At 44.0% G+C, this 22500-nt stretch overlaps 1 protein-coding gene across 2 annotated transcripts in view; it reads right to left on the bottom strand.

The window, feature by feature from the left end:
• LOC135111565 (homeobox protein Meis1-like) overlaps window positions 1-22500 on the bottom strand; it is a 618646-nt gene that overhangs the window by 117627 nt on the left and 478519 nt on the right. For both annotated transcript variants that reach the window (XM_064024994.1, XM_064024995.1), the window contains exon 18: window positions 8731-9024. The gene's annotated coding sequence lies outside the window, so the exon portion shown is untranslated. The remainder of the gene's footprint in view (window positions 1-8730; window positions 9025-22500) is intronic.

Below are 22500 nucleotides of genomic sequence, written 5' to 3'. Positions count from 1 at the left end.
TGCACACAAATCTAGTATTCTCAGATCCATGTATACCAGTGTGCATGAGAGAGAGAGAGAGAGAGAGAGAGAGGAGGAGAGAGAGAGAGAGAGGAGAGGAGAGAGAGAGAGAGAGAGAGAGAGAGAGAGAGAGAGAGAGAGAGAGAGAGAGAGAATGGGGGTGGACTGCGCTATGTACTCACCCTGACACACACACACGCACACACATACACACAAAGAAACGCCTCCAGTCAATCTTTTATGACCCAAATTATGAGAGCAATTTCACGTCCCTGGTCCGCACAGATCGCTGGCCTGCGCGGGGTCAACGTCACCACATCCACCTTGTCTTCTGAGTCACACTTTACGATCACACTGTTGCGCCTCTCTACCGCTTGACTTTACCGTTGAAATAAATCGTTACTTTATTGTCAAGCCTTGTTGTTACATTTCACCATCACATCTTATTGTTATACTTCGTCTCTATAGTTTAATGTCAGATTTCACTGTTATATCTTACCGTCACATTTTACTGTTACACTAATCTGTCACACTTCACCGTCGTATTTCACTGTCACACTACGCGTCACATTTTGCCGTCTACTTCACCGTCACACAATCCTGTCCTTATCTTCAGTTGGTGTCACTGCAAATTCCCTTCTTTCATAATCTTTTATCACGTTATTTGTAAAGGGACAAATTTTTTTTTTATTAATATTCCTATAGTGTTATAATAATTTTCTTTCCTTGTTTATATTTACAGCAAGTGTAGATTTTTCTTATTCTCTTCCTTATTTGTGGGGAATCGATATATATTTTTTCTCTCTCTCTCTCTCTCTCTCTCTCTCTCTCTCTCTCTCTCTCTCTCTCTCTCTTGGATGAACGAGCATTTTGTGTCTCCGTTCATTTGTCGGTGTTCGTCTGTCGCCCTCCCTGTTGTATGTCTTCTGTTGTCACTGCAGGTGTAAACAGTTTTCTGATCGTATTAAAGAAAAGTTATAATTGTGTACTTAAGAATAATTGTGTCTGTCTGTACGTCTGTATGTAAAAGTGATCTCGTTCATGTAGTCAGACATTTTTTTTAAACATTCATATTGCTTGATTTATATTTTTTCTTTTTAACTACGATCCTACATCAGTCCTATTTGTCTCTCTCTCTCTCTCTCTCTCTCTCTCTCTCTCTCTCTCTCTCTCTCTCTCTCTCTCTCTCTCTCTCTCACTACACACTTTTCTGTCCCAAGACGCGCATGTGGGTTATTATTATGGAAATTAGACACTAAGGTCGTAATCCAAGGTACATGCTCTCCCCTTCCCAGAGAGAGAGAGAGAGAGAGAGAGAGAGAGAGAGAGAGAGAGAGAGAGAGAGAGAGAGAGAGAGAGAGGGAGCGGAGGGAGGGAAGGAGCGGAGGGGAGGGGGAGAGAGAGAGAGAGAGAGAGAGAGAGAGAGAGAGAGAGAGAGAGAGAGAGAGAGAGAGAGAGAGAGAGAGAGAGAGAAATAAGACTGAAGTGGAATCGTAGAGCTAAACAAACAAACAAACAAACAATGATATCAAAGCTTGAAAAAAAAAAATGAATATATGAACTAGATAATTTTGATCAAACGTCGAAGTTAATCAAGGAAGAGAACGAGGGGGAGAAAAGATGGATATGAAGAAGGGAGAGAAAGCAAGGGGAAGGAGTGGAGAGACGGAAAAAGTGGAGGAGGAGGTAAAGAGAAAAGCGAGTTTGGAGGGAAAAGGAAGATGGAAAAAGGAAGAAGGAAGTGAGGGAGAAAAGGGAGGAGGGACGTGGGAGAGGGAAGGAAGGAAAGAAGGAAGGAAGGAAGGGAGGGTTTGAGGGAACAACCAATATTCAGGAGGTAGAAAGAAAGAAGTGAGGGTGGAAGGGGAAGAGGGAAATGGAGGTGGGGGAAAGGAGGAAAGCAAATTTGGAGGAAAAAAATATTAACAAGGAATAAAATAAGTGAGGAAGGAAAGAGAGGAGGGAAGTGGAGGGAAGGATGGAGGGAGGGAAGAAAAGGAGGGAGGGAAGGGAGAGGAGGAGGGGGGAGTGTCGTGCTACACGCAAGGCAGGCCAGGCTGTCCCCTCTTATTAGACAGTGTGGCTACGGCGGCGGGCCTCCACACCCACAACTGTCCACATCTGTCTACACCTGGCCACACACACACACACACACACACACACACACACACACACACACACACAGTCTATTTTTCCAAACCTACCCCCAAACACACAGACCACCCATCCATCTACATACATACACAATTCATTATCCTAACCTACACACACACACACACACACACATACACACACACACACGTCCACTCAATTACCACTCATAAGTACCGCTGTAATTTAATAAACTATTAGAAGTAACGAAAATTTTGTTCTACCATCAAAAAATTATCGTTTTCTCCTTTGCTATCCACATAACATCCACACTTATCCACACTCCAATACCCAATCCACCAGGCAACGTATCCACACCCACACGAGGCAAGAAAACGACAAAAAACGAGACATAAAAGCAACGCCCAGAACTTTTAATTCGCGAGACACGTGCGAGGGTTCCCTGCGTCACATTTCACGGTGGCACTGGAAGGCACGACCCGGTACATGCCACCTCAGAGTGCCAAGTGGAGTGACAGGTGGGTGCCTCGATCACGACACTAATTACGGACTCCACACCGCGGACAGGTGAGAGAGGGCGTGTCAGGTGTGAGAGGGGAGTGTGGTGCGCGTGGGGAACAGAAGGGGAGGGGGAAGGGGAAGAGGGTCACAGCTGGAGGGATTGTCTGGGGGGTAGGAGGGTGCTGGAGGTGAGGACGTGGAGGGAAGTTAGTAGATGGAAGGGTGGTTAGGGAGGTGGAGGGAAAGTGGATGTGGAGGGAGGGAGGGAGAAGGGGAAGGTGTGTGTGGAAGGAAATAACTTATTACTTTTTTTTTATTCTGCTACAATATTTTTTTTTTTTAGAGTTTTAGTTTTTTAGAGTTTTTAGAGTTTTTTTTAGAGTTTTATAGTAAATGGCCTTTATTTTTTCTAATTACTACGTCCTCTCCCAAATTCCTTGATATTTTAAACGTCAAAGGCTACATGATGGAGGGAAACGTGACAAGTGGACAAGAGGACAGAAGAAATTGAAAGTCGTGGAGGTAAAACAAGCATGAAAGAAGAGCTAAAGAATGGAACAATAGGAAAGGTTCATCAGATTTCAGAGAGTCAGTAAAAAAAAAAAAACTTTATAGAGTGTAATAAAGACGAGCTGAGCAAGGTAGTACGCAATGAAAGGTGAGAAAAGGTAAGGCATTTAAGGTCAGAAAAGGAAATAAGAACATCTTCCAATAAGCAATTACCAACTGTTTGTTTGATTCGGAACACATGACTGGAACAAAAGAGCGCAAGAAAACAATGGAAGCTGCAAGAAACCATCAGGCCTACACGTGACAGCCCCTGTATGAAACATGCCTGCCTATTTCCACCTATCATCCCTATCCATAAATTTGTCTAATCTTTTAAAGCTCCCTAATGACCCACCACTAACAATCTGATTACCAAGTCTTTCTTGAACCAAAATTTTTCAAACTTGAACTCATTATTTCTTTTTCATAGAACGAAAGGGAATAAAAAGTGAGGATAGAATGATTCGATATGATAAATCTCTTACCTCCAAGGGCTGGCAAGTCCAATAACGAAACCACGGGATCAGGAACAGAAAGAGGCACTCGTATCTTGTGTCTCGTATAGCACACTGTTTTGTTGATAAGACACAGACGTGGGAAATAAACGAGACAAAAATGTTACATTAGTGAGGACTGATGAGGGGAGACAGAATAAAAAAAATAAAAGAACGAAAGAAATTATCTAAAAGAGAGAGGGGTTGAAAGTAAAAGGGGACAAGTGAGGAAAGATGAGAAGAACGGGCATAAAATGATGAAAAAAGATGAAATGACTAGCAACGAGTAAAGAAAATGAAAATGAAATGAGATAGACGATGAAAAAAGTAAATAAAAAGTATGGGATTTAACGTGGGAAAAGAAGGGAGGGACGGAAATGGAAGGGAGGGGAGGAGACATGGAAAGGGAGGAAATAAGGTAATGGGAAAAGGGAAAGAAGTGGCGTGAGTGTGTGTGTGGTGGTGACCCTCGAGGCACGCGACTCCCGCCCGCTGACACTCCGCCCTCACCTCAGCAGAGAAAATAAAACAGACAATAGAAAAATATGGAAAAGTACAAGAAAAGAAAAAAAAATATATAAAAGAAACGACTAAAAGAAAGGAAAATATATAGAAGAACGAAGAAAATTTAAAATATGAAAAAAATTATTCTATCAAGTGCACCTGATGAAAAAAAGGAAAACAAAATGAAGAAAGAAAGATACAAGGAAAGCGTGAAAAGGAAGAATTCTTATCAAAGTACAGCTACATATGTCTTCTTTGTAGGGAACAATTACAAATATATTAAAGGAAAATAAGAAAATGTGCCTGATTAAAAAAAATAAATAAATAAAAATTCATCAAAACAATTTCAAAATACAGGCGAGCTACTTAACAAAATACTCAGGTAAAATCGGGAACAGGTGATGCCCATGAAGAGGAAGAGGAGGAACGCAAAGGAACACAAAGAAAAGAACAAACAGCAACAGCCCTTTTAGCCCAAACAAAGCTGTCTGTGTGATTATTCTACCACTCCAGATTCTATGAGTAAGAGGTAACAGACAACAAGGAAGAGAACATCACGCAGCATGGAGAAAGAGGAAGAAGAGGAGGAAGAGGAAGGAGGAGGAGGAGGAGATAAAAGTACAACCAACAACAATAACATAGAAGAAAACGACGAAACATAATAACAATATGATAAACAAGAACAATGAAAAAAATGAAAAAACACACAAAAAAAAACAAAAGCAATACTGAAATTAGTGACGAAAAACGAGAACAATAACACCAAGTAAGAACACACCCAAAAAGTAGGTAAATAAATAAAACACTGGGTTGCATTTAAGCGGGCGACAGAGGGTGAAGAGAAAGGAGAAAAAAGAATGGAGTGGGGACGAGAAAAATGAATGAGAAAGAAAACTCAAAGGGTGATGACATGAAGGATAGGAGAGGGGAGAATGAGGGGAGAATGAGGGGTGGATGAGAGGTGGCTGGAAAAGAAAAAGGGACGGGTGAGGGATGGATGAGCGAAGTGGAGGAGTGAGAAAGGATGAAAATGATGCGAATTGGATAAGTTTTAGTTGGGATAAGGAGGAAACTAAGACTGGAAACGAAATTGAAAAGAGGATACGATATATGAATGGGGAGGTTAAGAGGTAAAGAAAAGAAAATGGATGAAAAAAAAGAACATAGAAAAAGTAAATGATGAAAGACAGTTAAGAGTCGGATAAGTGGTGGAGGAAAGTCAGAGAAGAAAGCAAAAGTGGATGAAATAAACGGACGAAAGATAATAGATAAAAAAAAATAGTTAATAGTAAATAGAAAAAGTGAAAATATAAATAAATGAAAGACAGATAACAGAGAAGGAAGATGAAGGGTAGATAACATCAAAACTAAACAAAAAATAATAAAAAAAATGCATAATAGATAATACGCAAATGAATAACAAAGTAAATGAATGAAAAACAAGTAACATGAAAAAAAAATGTAGATGAAAGACACAGGAAGAGACAAGGTTAGATAATGCAAGCGGATGGAGTGACACTGTGATGGGGGTGAGTAAGGGGTGAGTAAGGACGTCCAGCTGGTGCCCTCCCGTCACCCCCCATCACCCCATCACAAGCATTCAGGCAGGAAAGTTGGCGGCGTCCCATTTTGCTCTTTTGAAAGGGAGGAAGAGATGTGAGTCAGTTTTCCTCTCTCTCTCTCTCTCTCTCTCTCTCTCTCTCTCTCTCTCTCTCTCTCTCTCTCTCTCTCTCTCTCTCTCTCTGTCTTTTTTTTTGTTCACATTAATAAATTTTCAAGCCTTTTTTTTTGTATGTTCCTGTGAGTGTCCTAGTTTTTTATTATGCTCTCTCTCTCTCTCTCTCTCTCTCTCTCTCTCTCTCTCTCTCTCTCTCTCTCTCTCTCTCTCTCTCTCTCTCTGACAGACAAACAGAGACACGGACAAATATAAAAAAAGAGATCAAAATGTATAATCGTGTATTTACAAAGGCAACAGAGAGAGAGAGAGAGAGAGAGAGAGAGAGAGAGAGAGAGAGAGAGAGAGAGAGAGAGAGAGAGAGAGAGAGAGAGAGAGAGAGAGAGAGGCTTTTTACCAACATACACACAAATACACACACAAGTTTTTTTACCAACACACACACACACACACACACACACACACACACACACACACCCGCAGGCACGCAAGCAGCCCGGCACAACACGCGCTGCCAATCAGTACAATTTCCTCGTACTTTATGTGTTTACAATAGCCAGCTGGAGCCTCCATTAGAGAAATAATGGACATCAATCGCCAAAAGCATATTCTCATTCCTTTTAATGAAGCCGAGTCCTTTAGGAGCTTACTTAAAGGAGACACTAGTGGGAGGATGGGTGGGGGGTGAGGTGGGAGGGGGAAAGGTGTGTGTGTGTGTGTGTGTGTGTATCTAAGTAGTGGATGATGGAAGAGAACCACGTGAGGGGAAGGGAGGAGGAGGAGGAGGAGGAGGAGGAGGAGGAGGAGGAGGAGGAGGAGGAGGAGGAGGAGGAGGAGGAGGAGGAAGAGATAGAAGAGGAGGACAATGAAGACAGCGACACGAATGAGGAATAAAATGCAAGAACGGCCAGAGAGAGAGAGAGAGAGAGAGAGAGAGAGAGAGAGAGAGAGAGAGAGAGAGAGAGAGAGAGAGAGAGAGAGAGAGAGAGAGAGAGAGAGAAACCAGCACTCCCCCCACCCCCCACACAGTACCTAGTAGCAGTAGCATGATCCATCGCGTGAAGTATGCAAATGTACAGCGTCGTTGGTGGGTCCTCTAATTAAGGGGCGGGACCAGCTGCTGACAGACGGACCCCGACTTTTATGACAGGCTCGGCGGCGCGGCTTGAGCAAACGCGCTGTCACTTCAGACAAATAAAACCATCATCCGTCTGACCCAGCGCTGTGATATCGCGGACAGGGCGTGACAGAGTGGACAGGGAGTTTGAAATGTGACAGAGTAGCTCGTTCTTCCTCCTCCTCCTCCTCCTCCTCCTCCTCCTCCTCCTCCTTCACGAGACTCAAGTTAAATGTTATGGATTAGGTGACGCTGGCGAGAATGATGGATTTTCTTATAAGCGTTCGTGTCGTCTTGCATGGACACGGACAGACAGACGGAGGTTTTGTGTCTATTGCTCCCCCCCCCCTCTCTCTCTCTCTCTCTCTCTCTCTCTCTCTCTCTCTCTCTCTCTCTTTCAGTAATGTGACGAGTGTGTGTGTGTGTGTGTGTGTGTGTGTGTGTGTGTGTGTGTGTGTGTGTGTGCAGTGACGAGTGGGATGATGATTAAGGAAGGAAATGAAGGAAGGAAGGAAGAAGGAAGAAGTAAATGAAGTGTGTGACGGACAGGGTAACGGTGGAGGAGGAGGAGGAGGAGGAGGAGGAGGAGGAGGAGAAAGAAGGAGGGCGTAACTCACTCTGACACGCGACAAACCTGGAATAAGACAAGTGACGATCGATGGATTTTGACGTACGTGGCGTGATGGCACAGAGGTGAGGGATGAGGGGAAGAGGGGGAGGAAGAGAGAGGAGGATTGGGGAGGGGGAGTGGGGGTGAAAAAGTAGTGGAAGAGAAGGTGGAGGGGAAGTGGCAGGGAGGGGAATGAGACGTCTTGTGAGTGTGGATTTGGTGGATGGGTATGTGGAGAGAGAGAGAGAGAGAGAGAGAGAGAGAGAGAGAGAGAGAGAGAGAGAGAGAGAGAGAGAGAGAGAGAGAGAGAGAGAGAGAAAGCAAAACAAAAATACAGGAAACTCAAACACACCTTACCAATAAAGGAAATCAAAACACCCTGGATAAAAACAGACAAAAAAAAAAAGGAGAAAAAAATAAAAGCTTAGTATTTCACCGCCTGAGTCATAAAGCACGGGGAGGATTAGCCTTGACAGTGATCGCGAGAGAGTAATAATCAACAACCGCGAGTCTTTTGAGGAGAATGTTGCTGTGAAGGTGGCGATGAGGTGAAGATGACTGGCGGTGGTGGTGGTGGTGGTGGTGGCGGTGGTGGTGACGTTGAAATGGTTGAATAATTTATAACCTGAAATAATAATAGTAATAATAATAATAATAATAATAATGATAATAATAATAATAATAATAATAATAATAATAATAATAATAATATGCCAATAACAAAATATTCTAAAATATTTTCGCATTGACAAAACAAAATTTAAAAAGAAAAATATATACTAACAAACGTATATATCTTTTCCACTTGAGAGAGAGAGAGAGAGAGAGAGAGAGAGAGAGAGAGAGAGAGAGAGAGAGAGAGAGAGAGAGAGAGAGAGAGAGAAAGAAAGAACAAAGAGACATCAATCAATGAAGAACAAGAAGAGCCACCGTACAATTCAACTTTACGCCTTACTTCACTTTTCTATACAGCATTTTTTCCATCAAACAAATTCCATAAAAAAAGAAAAACTAAAAAAAAAAAACTCTAGCTGACAATACCTGTCGGGGAGTGTCATGCACAAAACGGGTGGCATCGGTTCGCGGGTTTCTGATAAAATCGCAGACAGACAGTCGAGGCGAGCATGCCGTGTCCTCGTCAATTTCTTAACCATTAAGTTGTATCTACCTTGCTTTTTTGCTCCTGACAGCGTGTTGAGGTGCCAGGCGTCTGTGTAACCTGCTGGCGTGGTGATGGAGACCGATGGGGAGCGATGAGGGACGATGAGGGGCGATGGTCACAGTGCCAGAGTGCCAAAGTATTTAGTGAAGTGCGTTTTCATCCACCAGGCAACACGAGGAGGTTCACACAGCGTCAGTCCTTCATCAGATCAAGTCTTCGCTGCCTCCTCACTGCCTGGATATAATATTAGGGTTTCTGGTGTACTGTGTGTTCCTGTCCCTTTGGTGGTCACTCGTGTCTCTGCAGTGGTGAAATGACGGATCAGGTTAACATCTATTTAATTTACGCGAACTTCCGCTCAGTTTCTCTTTCGCCTTTATGAAGATTGGCCTGAAAATCGTGGTGTCTCCTTTTTTCGTTTTTCCAGATATGTAAGAGAGAGAGAGAGAGAGAGAGAGAGAGAGAGAGAGAGAGAGAGAGAGAGAGAGAGAGAGAGAGAGAGAGAGAGAGAGAGAGAGAGAGAGAGAGAGAGAGAGAGAGAGAGAGACGAAGTAAATGAAAGAGCTAATAACAAACATAATATGAAGTACAAGAACAAACAGGAGGAAGGAAAGCGGTGCTGATGCGGAACACAAAAAGGATAAACAAACACAGAACCAGCTCGGCTCCGGCCATTATTCGGCTACGGCCCGCCATTACGCTCAGGCCGAGATGAGTCTGACCGATTTTGCATTTTCCAGCGGTCAAGGGAGAAATTTATGGGCGGGAAGCGCGACTGACTGGATGAGAGAGAAACTTAGTCAATGAACCGAAACAGCGAACCAAGACCGAACCTTACTGTGCGCCGCGATTCAGAAGGGAAAAAAAGTGGGGATATTAAAGGAAAAAAGTTTGTCCCATGTGATTTGGATTAATTATAAGATGGGGATGTGTAAGTGTTACCAGTCACGTGATATGTGTGTGTGTGTGTGTGTGTGTGTGTGTGTGTGTGTGTGTGTGTGTGTGTGTGTGTGTGTGTGTGTGTGTGTGTGTGTGTGTGTGACGTGACCAAGATTGCGTTTTATATCTCTGGTAATGGTTGGCAAATATTGAGGAAGAAAAACCTTTAACAAATTTATGAATATAATTTGAGATAAGCGGAGAAACTTAACATGCTATTTCAAACCTCGAACTAAATTTAACTCAACATAACCTAACCTAACCTAACCTAACCTAACTCAACATAACCTGACTTAACCTAACCTAACCTCCTAACCTAACCTAACCTAACATAACCTAACCTAACCTAACCTAAGCTAATCTAACCTAATCTAACTTAACCTAACCTGCCCTGACTGACAACTTAAATGACCAAACAAGAGCTTCATAACTATTTTATTAACTCAAGTAAATAAACTTCTCTTACCTTTTGAGATCTTTCATTCCATTACTTATAAAAAATCCTGGATACTTTCCACACAAACATAAACGATAACACAATAGACTCTAAACTCTTCTTCCTCTCCTTCTCCTCCGCCTCCTCCTCTTCCTCTTGGCCAAAACGTTCTGATAATAATACAATACAAGAACTCAGTCATAAATACTCTCTCTCTCTCTCTCTCTCTCTCTCTCTCTCTCTCTCTCTCTCTCTCTCTCTCTCTCTCTCTCTCTCTCTCTCATTTACAACCAGTCATTTACATTTAAATACAACAGGCATCCGTATCTCCATAAATTATTAACCTCACCTCCCCTTATCAAAGCCAAAGCGGACGATGCGACAGTAATCGTACTGCACACACACACACACACACACACACACACACACACGGAGGCAGACACGTAGGCACGCACGCACGCACACGCAATAATAACCAGCGGAAAATACCAATCCGATGAACATTGGGAAAAAATTACGAAGAGGAATTTATTGCATATTGGATCCGTCAGACGAACCCACAGTTGGTAAAGTTGGGCGCGGGTGCTCGTGAAAAACATGCTTGTGGTGGTGGTGGTGGTGGTAGTGGAGAGAGAGGGTGCTGTGTGTGTGTGTGTGTGTGTGTGTGTGTATGTGTGTGTGTGTGTATGTGTGTGTGTGTCCTATCCCTCCCTGCTTCATTGCTTCCATCCCTTTCTCCTTCCCTCCCTCCCTCTCTCTATCCATCCATCCATCCTCTTCCTCTCTCCCTCTCTCTGTGTCTGTCCCTCCTTCCCTCTTCCTCCCCGAGAGAACAGCGAAACAACAACGACAGAGAGAGAGAGAGAGAGAGAGAGAGAGAGAGAGAGAGAGAGAGAGAGAGAGAGAGAGAGAGAGAGAGAGAGAGAGAGAGAGAGAGAGAGAGAGAGAGAGAGAGAGAGAGAGAGAGAGAGAGTATTGCAGCACATCTATACTGTACTATTGTTGTATTTGTGTAATGTTTTTGCGTCTGTGTTGTGCAGTGATGTGGCGGGGAGGAGGCTGCACTGATGTGACGGCGCTGCGTGGCGTGTGGCGTGACGTGGCTACAGACGTGACGATGACGTGCAGGTAAATAGAAAAGTCCCATTCTTGCACTACCGTATAAAATTTGGACAACATACGATGAAATATGAACATTGAGTCATCATTTCACTGTAGTTTCGCTTGTAAATATGCTAATTCACGCGCAGTCAATAAACTATATATCTATTTGATTTACGTGCGGAAGTGGACCATTAAAGGCACAAGAATTTGAGGATGTTACCGCTATGTTACCCCACCAAAAAAAAAAAAAAAAAAAAATAGAAAATGCAACACAATCTAATCAAGAGACCAACTTAATTCACAATACGTATTAATGTCCCTCTCTTCACGCACTTCAAGTCACTCACGTCAAAAGAAACGGGAAATAGAAATAGACATTCAGTTCTGAGTTAAGGGAAGTGTGCAAAGTGATACAAAAATATGAAGAGTTAGCAGCAGGGTGTGGCTAGCGAGGAGGAGGAGGAGGAGGAGGAGGAGGAGGAGGAGGAGGAGGAGGAAGAGGAGCAGCTGCGTGTTACAGTGGAGTAAACAAACCAGTGTGGAGTTGATGCGCGTGGCTGTGGTGAATGAAGCTTTATGGTGGACCTGTACTCGTATAGTGTGGCTGCGTGATGTGGATGTATAACCAGGAGTGGATGGAGGGAGAGATATGGCGTGGCTCGGTGATGTGGCTAGTTTGGCTGAGTGACCATCCCTGTGGTGTGGCGTGGCGTGGTGTGGCTGTGTGGTGTGACAGGGAAGTGGTGTTGTTTTAATTGGTCGCAGAGTAGTTGGTGGCACGGTTGTGAGTCAGAGGGGGGAACGGGAGGTGGTAGGAATGGAGGTGAGGGATGAGGAGGAGAGAGACTGTTAGGAAGGTAGGTGAGGGATGGGGAGGGAGGCGCGGTGTTGGGTAGGGGGTGAGGGATAGGGAGAAGAGACGGTGTAGGGGAGGGGGCGAGGGATGGGGAGACTCAAGGGGAGGTAGAGGAGAGACAGGGGGATGGCAGAGCACCAGTGCGCGATGGGAGGGGGATGGGAGGGTAGATATGGGGTACGGGGAATGTATAGGGTTAGGTGTGGGGAAAGATGGGTAATGTATGGGATTTAGATGCAGGGAAAGGGGAAGAAGGAGTTAAGTATGGGAAAGAGAAAGATTTAGGATTAGAAATGGGAAAAAGGGGAACACATGGAGTTTAAGAAAGCAAAAAGAAAAAAGTAATTTAAAAGGAGTATGTATGGGAAAGGGGAACGTCTACAGGTTATATGCAGAAAAATGGGGAAAGGGGTGAAATGAGGTACTGGGAAAAGAGAGAAAAGGGATTAGATTCAGAAAATGGGGAAAAGAATAGGGCTAGTTATGGAGTGAGGGGAGTTAGGTATGGGTTTAGATATGGGGGAAGAAAGGAAAAAGATGGGAATTGGTATTATGAGTGAGGAAGAACTGCAAAAAAAAAAAAAAAAAAAAATAGGAGAAGGAAAGGGAAAAGTGAAACAGGACGAGGAAAATCAACACCACAACCCGTAACTAAAGGAGACCACGCCCACTCATAATACAATAACGATCACCACAATAATCACTTACTTACCAAACCAACAAGCAATGAAAACAAAAGAAAACAAATGAAAACAAAGCCACGTCTTCACTCTGGTACCAAATTGCGCACCTTGTTCTGCATTTATTTATACGCGAACGTACGTGGATGCATTTTTCCCTCCCCTCCACTGCCCTTCCCTTCCTCCTCCTCCCCTTTCCTTCCTCCTCCTAGCTCCTGACCCCAACGAAACAGTGCAAAACGACAGGCAATTCCCATCAATAATTCGCGGAGTCGAGCACACATTTCCTGTTAGTGAAAGCGTAATTGCTGTTCTACTGTGTTCTAAAGTAGCGGCGAGGAAAGCAGTAATTACACACGAGTACCTCTCCGTCAAGATGGCGTGATGGATGGCGTCTCGGCGCTGTCTTCGCTCTATTAAGGAAATTAGATACTCTGGAGGGTTCCTCTTGACGCCTGCCGAGCTGTGGGGAAGGTAGCGACGCCCTGCAAGGCTGAGGAACGAAGTCGAAGGTTGTGGGCAAGGTTGTGGAGAGTTGTGGGGGGTTTAGTGGGGTTGTGGTGGGTTGTGGGAAGGTTGGAAGGCTGAAGAAGGTTGAGGAAAGAAGAGGAGGGCTGTGGGAAAGGTTGTGGAGGTTTGTGGGAAGGTTGGAAGGTTGAGGAAGAAAGTGAAGGGTTATGGGGAAGGTTGTGAGGCTCCTGGAAGGTTGTGGAGGATCCTGGAGGTGTCATGAGGCCCCTGGAAGATTGAAGAAGGAAGCGGATGGTTAAGGGACGTTCTGGAGGTATTGTGGGGCGTGAAGAAAGCTTGTTGGGAAATTGTGAGAGATGAAAAGGCTTGTGAGGGAGGATTGTGAGAAGGTTAAGAATCCCTGAAGAGTTGAAAAGAACGTATGGGGTTATGAAGTGTGTGAGGAGGTTGTAGAAATTGAGAGACAGGAGCAGGTTGTGGAAGAAGGTGGCTGGCAGGCTAGAAGGGGTTGAGAGACGCTTTAGTGATGTAATGAGAGGTACACCAAAGAAATAATACAAAATGGAGCTGACATAGAGATAGGCACGGTAAGATTGTATGTGTAAGAGAACAGATAGAAGGAACAAGAGGCTGAGTGACTGGGCATGAGTAAAGCACAGCAAAGCGAGACTAAAGAGAAGAGATGAGATGAACACCAACAGCATTCTTAAAGGTTTGGGCGTCTTATCTCGTACTCTGAGTCTAAGAGGAAATTTTGGATAGATTTTACTTCATAATTTGACCTGTAGAGGAATTGTAATGGCTTCTGCTAATGGTGGTGGTGATGAGTGTAAGCCAGGGAGTGCAAAAGTCATGAGTGAGTGATTATAAGCCAGGTAGTGCAAAGTCGTGAGTGAGGAGTGTCATGTGAGTGAGTGAGTGAGTGAGTGAGTGAGTGAGTGAGGTCAAGGGTGAGATGCAACACTGTGTCAAGGATAAAGCGTCACGTACAAGATGACAATGCATTTTCTTTAATCTGTACCATTATTTTTTCCCCTCATCCATTCGTGTTTTTTTTTTCTCGTCTATTACGATTATTTTATTTCTCGACTTTTCTTTTCTCTAGCAATTCTTAATTTCATATGTACGTGGAAAACATACAAGCAAGCACGATCCACACGCACACACACACACACACACACACACACACACACACACACACACACACACACACACACACACACGGACTCAAGGCAATTAGTACATTTACAAAAGCAAGCAACATTAACTGTTTATTTGTATACTTTACCACAATATGCTTACCGCTATGCATCGTTATTATATTCTAATTCCCCCTCCCTCCCCCCCCTCTCTCTCTCTCTCTCTCTCTCTCTCTCTCTCTCTCTCTCTCTCTCTCTCTCTCTCTCTCTCTCTCTCTCTCTCTCTCTCTCTCTCTCTCTCTCTCCTCCCCAACATCCCTCACTAGTATCTCCTCCCTGTTAGCCTCACACCCTTCCTTCTAAAGGGGAACAAATGGAGGAGGAAGAGGAGGAGGAGGAGGAAGGGGAGGAGGAGGCAAGGCGGCGGGTGTTGCGTGAGCACAAAGCGGCATGGCAGGCCAGCCTTGCATGTTGGACGCATAAAAACCATCAAATATGAATGTGGGTGTTGGCGTGACGCAGGCAGCACACTAGAAGGACGAGGGCGGAGGGAAGACACGGGGAGGGAAGCAGGAAGCGAAGCAGAGAAGGAAAGCACGAGGCAATAAAGAAATAAATGAACCCGCTGGTGGTCTGACGAGTGGAAGGTTCGGTTACTAAGTTTGGGTAGAATTTGTCCTTGATTACAGGTGTGCTTGCATGCGGACAGGTGTGTGGTTGGTGGGTTCTGTAAGTAGATGGACACACACACACACACACACACACACACACACACACACACACACACACACACACACATTTCCTTTCTTATTATGAGGAATTATACTAGGTGCTATGGACAGGATATCTTTTCCATTGAATTAGCCACGCCTTCTTTCATGCAAGTTACCATTTACTTCTCCTCAGACCTGCCCCACTCCCTTGGCGCTGAGATGAACGGGTTTAAGTGTCGTTGCATCTTGCTTTGTCTGTACCGAGAAACAAGAGAAATGACTCGCGTGTGTGTATTAGGACAAACGCTTCCTTAATAGACACATCCATCAATACCAAGGTTTTCTTTGCATTACCTCCCTCACACACACACACACACACGCACACACGTACACATCAACACATCACCACCTAAACACCATCACATTAACGTCACTGCGTTGTGCCATTCGTCGCTCAAGGCTCATCACAGCCGCGCGCCGCCGCTAAGTATGGACGCTTGGAGGGCCGCCTTCCCGCCCTGCTTTATGGCCATTTAGCGGCGCTGTGCTCGGCGGCCGCGATTAACACAGATCACAAGAGGGCGCGCCGTACATAACCCAGCGGCGCCATTCCTCTCGCTGCGATAACCGACTCATTATTAAAGGAACATCAAGAAAATTGTTCAGAAGAGAATGAGGGAAGGGAGAGGGGAAAGAGAGGGAGGGACTGGGAGAGAGAGAGCGATGTGGGCGTGAGGGGAAGGTGAGGGATTAGCGGGGAGAGTGGATGAGTGAATGAGGAAGTGCAAGGGGGCTCGAACCGTGTCACCTTCCATCATTCACGCGGCCGATGATGCGAGAGACAAGAGCTCGTCGATTAGCCGCGCCTCGGGGCATCACGGGGGGGATGGAGGGGGAGAGGGTAGTATTTAAATTAATTCGAGGAAAAAGAAGACGGATGCCTAATTGAGACGTAAATCAGGTGCTTATTGATGGCGGTAATTAAGTGCGGCATTGTTTTTTTGCTTTATTTTATTTTTTGGTGGTGGTGGTGGTGGTGGTGGTGGTGATGCATTAGAGGGGTAATGTAGTGTTCGTAGGTTATATTTTCTTATTCATTAATTTTCTGCCTTTTATCACACAAGAAAAAAGGAGGAGAAAGAAAATAACTGAACTATTTTAAGGTAAACATTAAAGAACAACAACAACAAGGTGAAAACAACACACAACAACGCTTTCCTTACACACACACAGTCAAGTCTTAAGGCAGGTTAACTCGCGCTCATCACCCGTACACTCACCCCTACCGACCAGGTGCGCGCGGTTCCTTAATTAACGCTGCAGGTGTGGATGCATTATTGAAATCTCCGGCTCAGATAATGCAGAGCCGCGTCGTCCCTGAAGGTGGCAGGTGAGCGGCAGGCGAACGTAACTTTCTTTACAATGTGTTACCTCAGTCTGTTAACTCTCATGATCTGTACTGACCCTGCCGCGGCCTTCTGCTGTGACTAGCGGAGTGGTGAATGCCGGATGTTGGGTTCTGTTACATTGGGTTAGGTTGGGTGGGGTAAAGTTAGGTTAGGTTGGGTTAGGTTATATTAGGTTAGGATAAGTCAGAACCTTTCGCCCCAAGTGATGTCAGCATATGCCAATTTTTGTTTTTTACAACGCGACAGTCATCGTCAGAATCGGAAGGTGCGCTTTAGGTAGATAATCAAGAAGAAAAAGAAGAAAAGAAGAAAAAGGAGTGGAAGGAAAGTAAAGGAACACAAAAGAAGAAAAGAAACACTCCAGTCCTGCTCTTCCATATGGCCCATAGGAGGATGAAGGAGGAGGAAGAATCAACAATAAGACGACGACGAGAGGAGGAGGAAGAATAAGAGAAGAAAACGGCACTCTCACCACACCTGAGGCACCAGCGAGGGTCAGAGTGGCACGCTGAGGGCCGCGCCAGTACTTCACTTCCCCGCCTGAAGAATATTCCCCGAAAAATTGCCCTATCTAATATGCAACGGCTGAGATAATGAGCCTATTAGCATCTCCCTAATTATGACAAATGCCCCGGCGCCTCAAAATAAAAACAAAAACTGTGGCTTTTAGGTAAGTGGCATGTGAAGGATAATTAGAGATGTGGGGAGGCCGAGGCAAGGGAGGGAGAGGAAGAGAGGGAGAGGGAGGGAGAGTGTAAGGGAAGAATCCTGTAAGGTTCTTAGAATAGTTACCCTTAAAAAAAAACGGTAATATTTTTACGCGATCACGTTGTGCCAATCAAAATATAACGCAGATATTCATATGAGAGAGAGAGAGAGAGAGAGAGAGAGAGAGAGAGAGAGAGAGAGAGAGAGAGAGAGAGAGGGTGTGTGGTCGTGAGAGAAGGCCCTGCATCACTGCGTGCCCCAATTAGGCTCCCCGCTGTGGCTGGCCGCGGCTACGCCCATCACACACTCACCCGCCGCCACTAATGCCACGTTGTCAGGTAAGCGTGGCACTGTTAGAGGATTACCTGGCCTCGTCCCCTAATGGAGGGTGCTTGAGAGACACACACACACACACACACACACACACACACACACATTCCATAACACAACTGGAAGCTTAAAACAATTACTTATCAGAAACTAAAGGTACAGAACAGACATAGCTCGGAGGAGGAGGAAAGAGGAGGAAGAGGAGGAGGTATAACCCTTCTAGATGCATAAAGTCAGTTCGGGTAAGTTAGTAGCAAGCCACGAGTAGGAGGGACAGAGAGAGAGAGAAGTGCTGGAAAGAGATTTGAGAGCAATAGAGGGTCTCAGGGAGGAAGAACGAGACGATGAATGAGAAGACGGTGGTGAGGGTGAACGAGAGAGAGAGAGAGAGAGAGAGAGAGAGAGAGAGAGAGAGAGAGAGAGAGAGAGAGAGACGCAAGGCAGCAGGGAAAATTCAAGGGCGTTTGGCTGCGACTACGGGGGAGAGAGGTTGTATATCTTGAGGGATCCTGGCAGTCAGATCCAAGGAAACTGCAGAAAACTCTTGAGGTTACGGAGCGAAGTGTGCGCGGGGAGGAAATTGAATATGAAGCGACATCAGGAGGAGACGGAGGAGCGTGAGAAATGCTTACTTGCTTGCCGCCTCCCTCCTCCTACTTTTCGATTGTGTGTGTGTGTGTGTGTGTGTGTGTGTGTGTGTTTGCACGGGTCTGACACATGCATTCGGTGATATATTTACATGTATAGAAGTACATTTGGCCGAAGATGTCATGTCATATTTGTCATGTCATATTCTATAAATTCTTCCAGGAAAAAAAAATAAAATAAATAAATAAAAACTTTCAGACAATCATCTTCACTTGTCCTATTCTCAGTTCTAAGTATTTGCTGAGCTCTCAATATAAACCAATTAATTTCCTATTTGACTGGTACACGTGAAATTGACCCTGTAACGTTACCCCTTGTGAGCAACCCTACATCATATTACCAAAAGGCTCAGATATGAATATAAACACAATGCTAATATCGATGTTCTTTTTCTCCCTTACCGTTGTAAAATATAAAGCTATTTCTTTCGCCCAACAGTTTCCACCTTTCAAGAATTCTCCTCTGCTTCCCCTTTTTACTAATTGAACCTACACGAGTCTAAATTTTCCTCCTTCAACTAAATTTTCGCCCTTCCACGATTAAACGAATAGGGAATATACATAAAGAATCAGAGAATTCAGAAAAAAAAATCGCACGCAAAATAAAACCACGAAGAAATTCAAATGTGTTCTTACAAAAGCTTGGACAAAAAAATAATGAATACAAAACAATAAAGATTCAACATAACTATACAATATCATAAACAAAAAATCTATAGAAAGTGAAGGCAAATAATTACACATGCAACCACTTAGTCGTAAAAAAAATAAAATAAAATAAACAAAATAAAATAAAATAAAATACAATGAAAAAAATAAAACCCGACATGAAATAAGAAGTTAGAGTCAACAGATAAATTAATAGACATAAAAGAATGATAAATAGAGGAAGACGAGACTACAGTAGACAAAATGACATAGATAAAATAGAAGAACAAGGCAGAAAAATGTACAGAGACTATGACAGATGAATAAATTAAGAGGAAAAGAGAAATAAACACAGTGTAAGATAGGTAAATTAAGAGGAAGGAGGAGGAATTAAGGACAGGTAGAAATACATAAAAAAAAAAAAAGAAAAAAAGAACATGAGACAGGTAAATAAGATAGACAAACATACAGGTTTCCACTTTACCTGACGAAGTGAACGGGAGGAGGAGGGAGAGGAAGAGGAGGAGGAAAGAGAGGTGAGGCTGTGAGAAGGAGGGGAGAAGAGGGGAAGGTAACGAGGCAGGGGAAAAGGGAGATGCAGAAGAGGAAGGGAAAGAGGAAAGGGGAAGAAGGGGACAAGAAAAAGGTGAGGTGGACGTTAAAAGAGAAAGGAAAAGAGGAAGGAAAGAAAAAAAAAGGATTGTGAAAATGAAAGTATGATAAAGTGAGGGAGAGGTAAAATAGGAGAAAAATAAGAAAATTATCAGAAAAAAGGAAAGAGGAAGAAAATGAACAGAAGAAAGAGAAAACTAGAACTAACAAGAACAGAAGAGGCAGCGAAGAAAAAAAGAAAGAAGAAAAAAGAGGAAGGAAAAAATAAAAGATAAATCGAAAGAATAGTAAGAAAAAAATAGAAGAGGAGCAAGAACAAGTAATATAAGAGAAAACACTGGAGAGAAAAAGAGGAAAGAGGAGGAAAATTAAGATAAAACAGTGGGAAACAAATACGAAATAACAATAAAGAGGAAAAATAAGGAGAGAAAGGCTTAGGAAAAAGAAGAAAAGAGGAAAAGAAATAAAAAAAACGTAAGTAACGATGAGAAGGGAGATAAAATAGGAACAAGAGAAAAGAAAAACAGAAGACAACAAATAAACAATAACAAAGAGGAAGAGAGAAGAGAGTGGAAGGAAAAGGAGAAAAAGAGTTTGAAAAGGAAACAAGGTAAAAGGAAGCGATGAAGAGGGAGAGAGAGAGAAAGACAAAGGAGTAGAAAGAGAAAAACAGGAAGGAAAAGAAATAGGAAACAACTAAGTTAAGAGGGAACGATGAAGAGGAACAAAGACGAGAAGGAGAAGAGGAAGAGGAAGAGAGGGGGAAAAAGAAAAGAAGGAAGAGGCAGAGTAGAAAAGTAGAAGAGAGAAAAAAGAGGAACGAAAGAGTAGAATGAGGAACAGAAGAGCAAACGATGAAGAGGAAGAGGGAAAGGAAGGGTGAGAGGGAGGGAGTGAGGCAGGCAGGCAGGGTGAGAGAAAGAGAGAGAGAGAGGAAGGGCGGCGAGGTAGGTGGGCGAGTATATAAAAGTTATGGGAGAGAACAAGCGTGAACAGGAGGCAGTATTTATTGCACGGCGTGGATGGGTGGGTCAAATTTTTAACCCGGGAAATAACACTTGGCGAAAATTCAGAAAAGGGGGGAAGAGAAACAGAGAGAGAGAGAGAGAGAGAGAGAGAGAGAGAGAGAGAGAGAGAGAGAGAGAGAGAGAGAGAGAGAGAGAGAGAGAGAGAGAGAGAGAGAAACAGTACTACAACTTTTACCACTGGAATATTCACACCAAAATACAACACTTCTTACACACACACACACACACACACACACACACACACACACACACTCGTCACTCACACTCTATTTCTATTTCCTCAACGATCTGATAGGCGGCGAGGAGTGAGTGCGTTCTCCACCTGTCCTCCTCCTCCTCCTCCTCCTCCTCCTCCTCCTCCTCCTCCTCCTCCTTCTCTTCCTCCTCCTTCGCGATCGTATCTTCATAATGAAACAATAAATCATACCTCACCGCCTCCTCCTCCTCCTCCTCCTCCTCCTCCTCCTCCTCCTCCTCTCCCTCTTCAAGTCCTTCCTATATACGCCAGTTTCATCTCCTTCGCTTGTCTCTCCTTTTCTCACCTTCCTTCTTCCTTCATTTCTTCCTTCCTTCTCTCTCCAATATCTTTTTAGTTTTCTTTCTTTTCTCCTTTTATTTTCTCTATTATTTCTTATTTCCTCCTTCCTCCATTCCTCTCTAGTCTGTTTCTCTCCAATTTCAAAATGCTTCATATTTTTCCTCCCCTCTTCCTTCCTTCCTTCCTTCTTTCCTTACTTCCTTCCTTCCTTTTCCTGTTCTTTCTTTCCTTCCTCCAATTATTTATCATGCTTCGTTTGTGCTTTTTTGCTCTCTCTCTCTCTCTCTCTCTCTCTCTCTCTCTCTCTCTCTCTCTCTCTCTCTCTCTCTCTCTCTCTCATATAATTTTGTGAGGTGAAAGTAAAAATCAGGCAAAAAATGGACAAGAGGAAGAAGAAGAAGAAGAAGAAATGAAGAAAAGAAATAAAAAATGGAGGAAGGAGAAACCAAAGAGGAAGGAAAGAAAAGGAAAAAGAAGAAGGATAAGAAATAGAAGAGAATGAAGATGAAGAAGGGCGTTAAAATTCACCTCCGGAATCTCTCTCTCTCTCTCTCTCTCTCTCTCTCTCTCTCTCTCTCTCTCTCTCTCTCTCTCTCTCTCTCTCAACACCTTAGCTTTAGTTCCTCGTGGTTGTGGACTTGGTGGTGGTGGTGGTGGTGGTGGTGGTGGTGGCGGCGGCGGCGGCGGTAGTGGTGGTGGTGGTGGTAGTGGTGCCGGTGGTGGTGGTGGCGGTGGCGGTGGTGGCGGTGGTGGTGGTGGTGGTGGTGATGGAAGGGGAGGAGATACGTGTGTTAAAAGCATTGTTTGCAAGCTCACTATTTTCTCCCAGTGATGAGTGATGGGCGGCCTCACAGTTGTCTCATGCGTATTCAAAGCGGTGTGTCTGCAGGAGGAGTAGGAGGAAGGAGGGAAGGGGGAGGGTGGAGGGTGAAGGAAGAGGGAAGCGGGAGAAAGAGATGAGCGAGGTGAAATAAATATTGAAAGTAGATAGAAATGAGGACAGAGAGATTGTGTGAAAGATACGATGTAGGAGGACTGATGGAAGAGGAAGAAGAAGAGGAAGAGGAGGAGGAGGAGGAGGAGGAGGAGGAGGAGGAGAAAGTAGTGTTGTTGTGTTGTTGTTGTTGTTGTTGGTGATGGTAGAGAGGGAGGTGGAAGAAAAGGAAAATGAACTCAGAATTTAGAAAAAAAAAAATACACGGAAGGATGAAATAAACAGCAAATCGAAAAATTACACACACACACACACACACACACACACACACACACACACACACACTATATTCCCAACTTTTCATCAAGATCTCTTCACCTTTAATTAATAAACCCAAACAATTGGCTCTCTGGAGCAAAACAAATCTACCGCCGCCAATTTGCCGAACAGGTAGAGGCGAGTCAGGTATCAAAGGCTGGCCGTGGGAATTACCTTCACCACACCACACTAATCCAGCCAACTTACTAATATAACCCTAACCTAACCTAACCTAACATAACCTAACCTCGACCACACTGAATTAA

This window comes from Scylla paramamosain, chromosome 22, assembly GCF_035594125.1.
Source record: "Scylla paramamosain isolate STU-SP2022 chromosome 22, ASM3559412v1, whole genome shotgun sequence".
NCBI lineage: Eukaryota > Metazoa > Arthropoda > Malacostraca > Decapoda > Portunidae > Scylla > Scylla paramamosain.
This window is presented reverse-complemented; position numbering and strand designations above follow the sequence as displayed.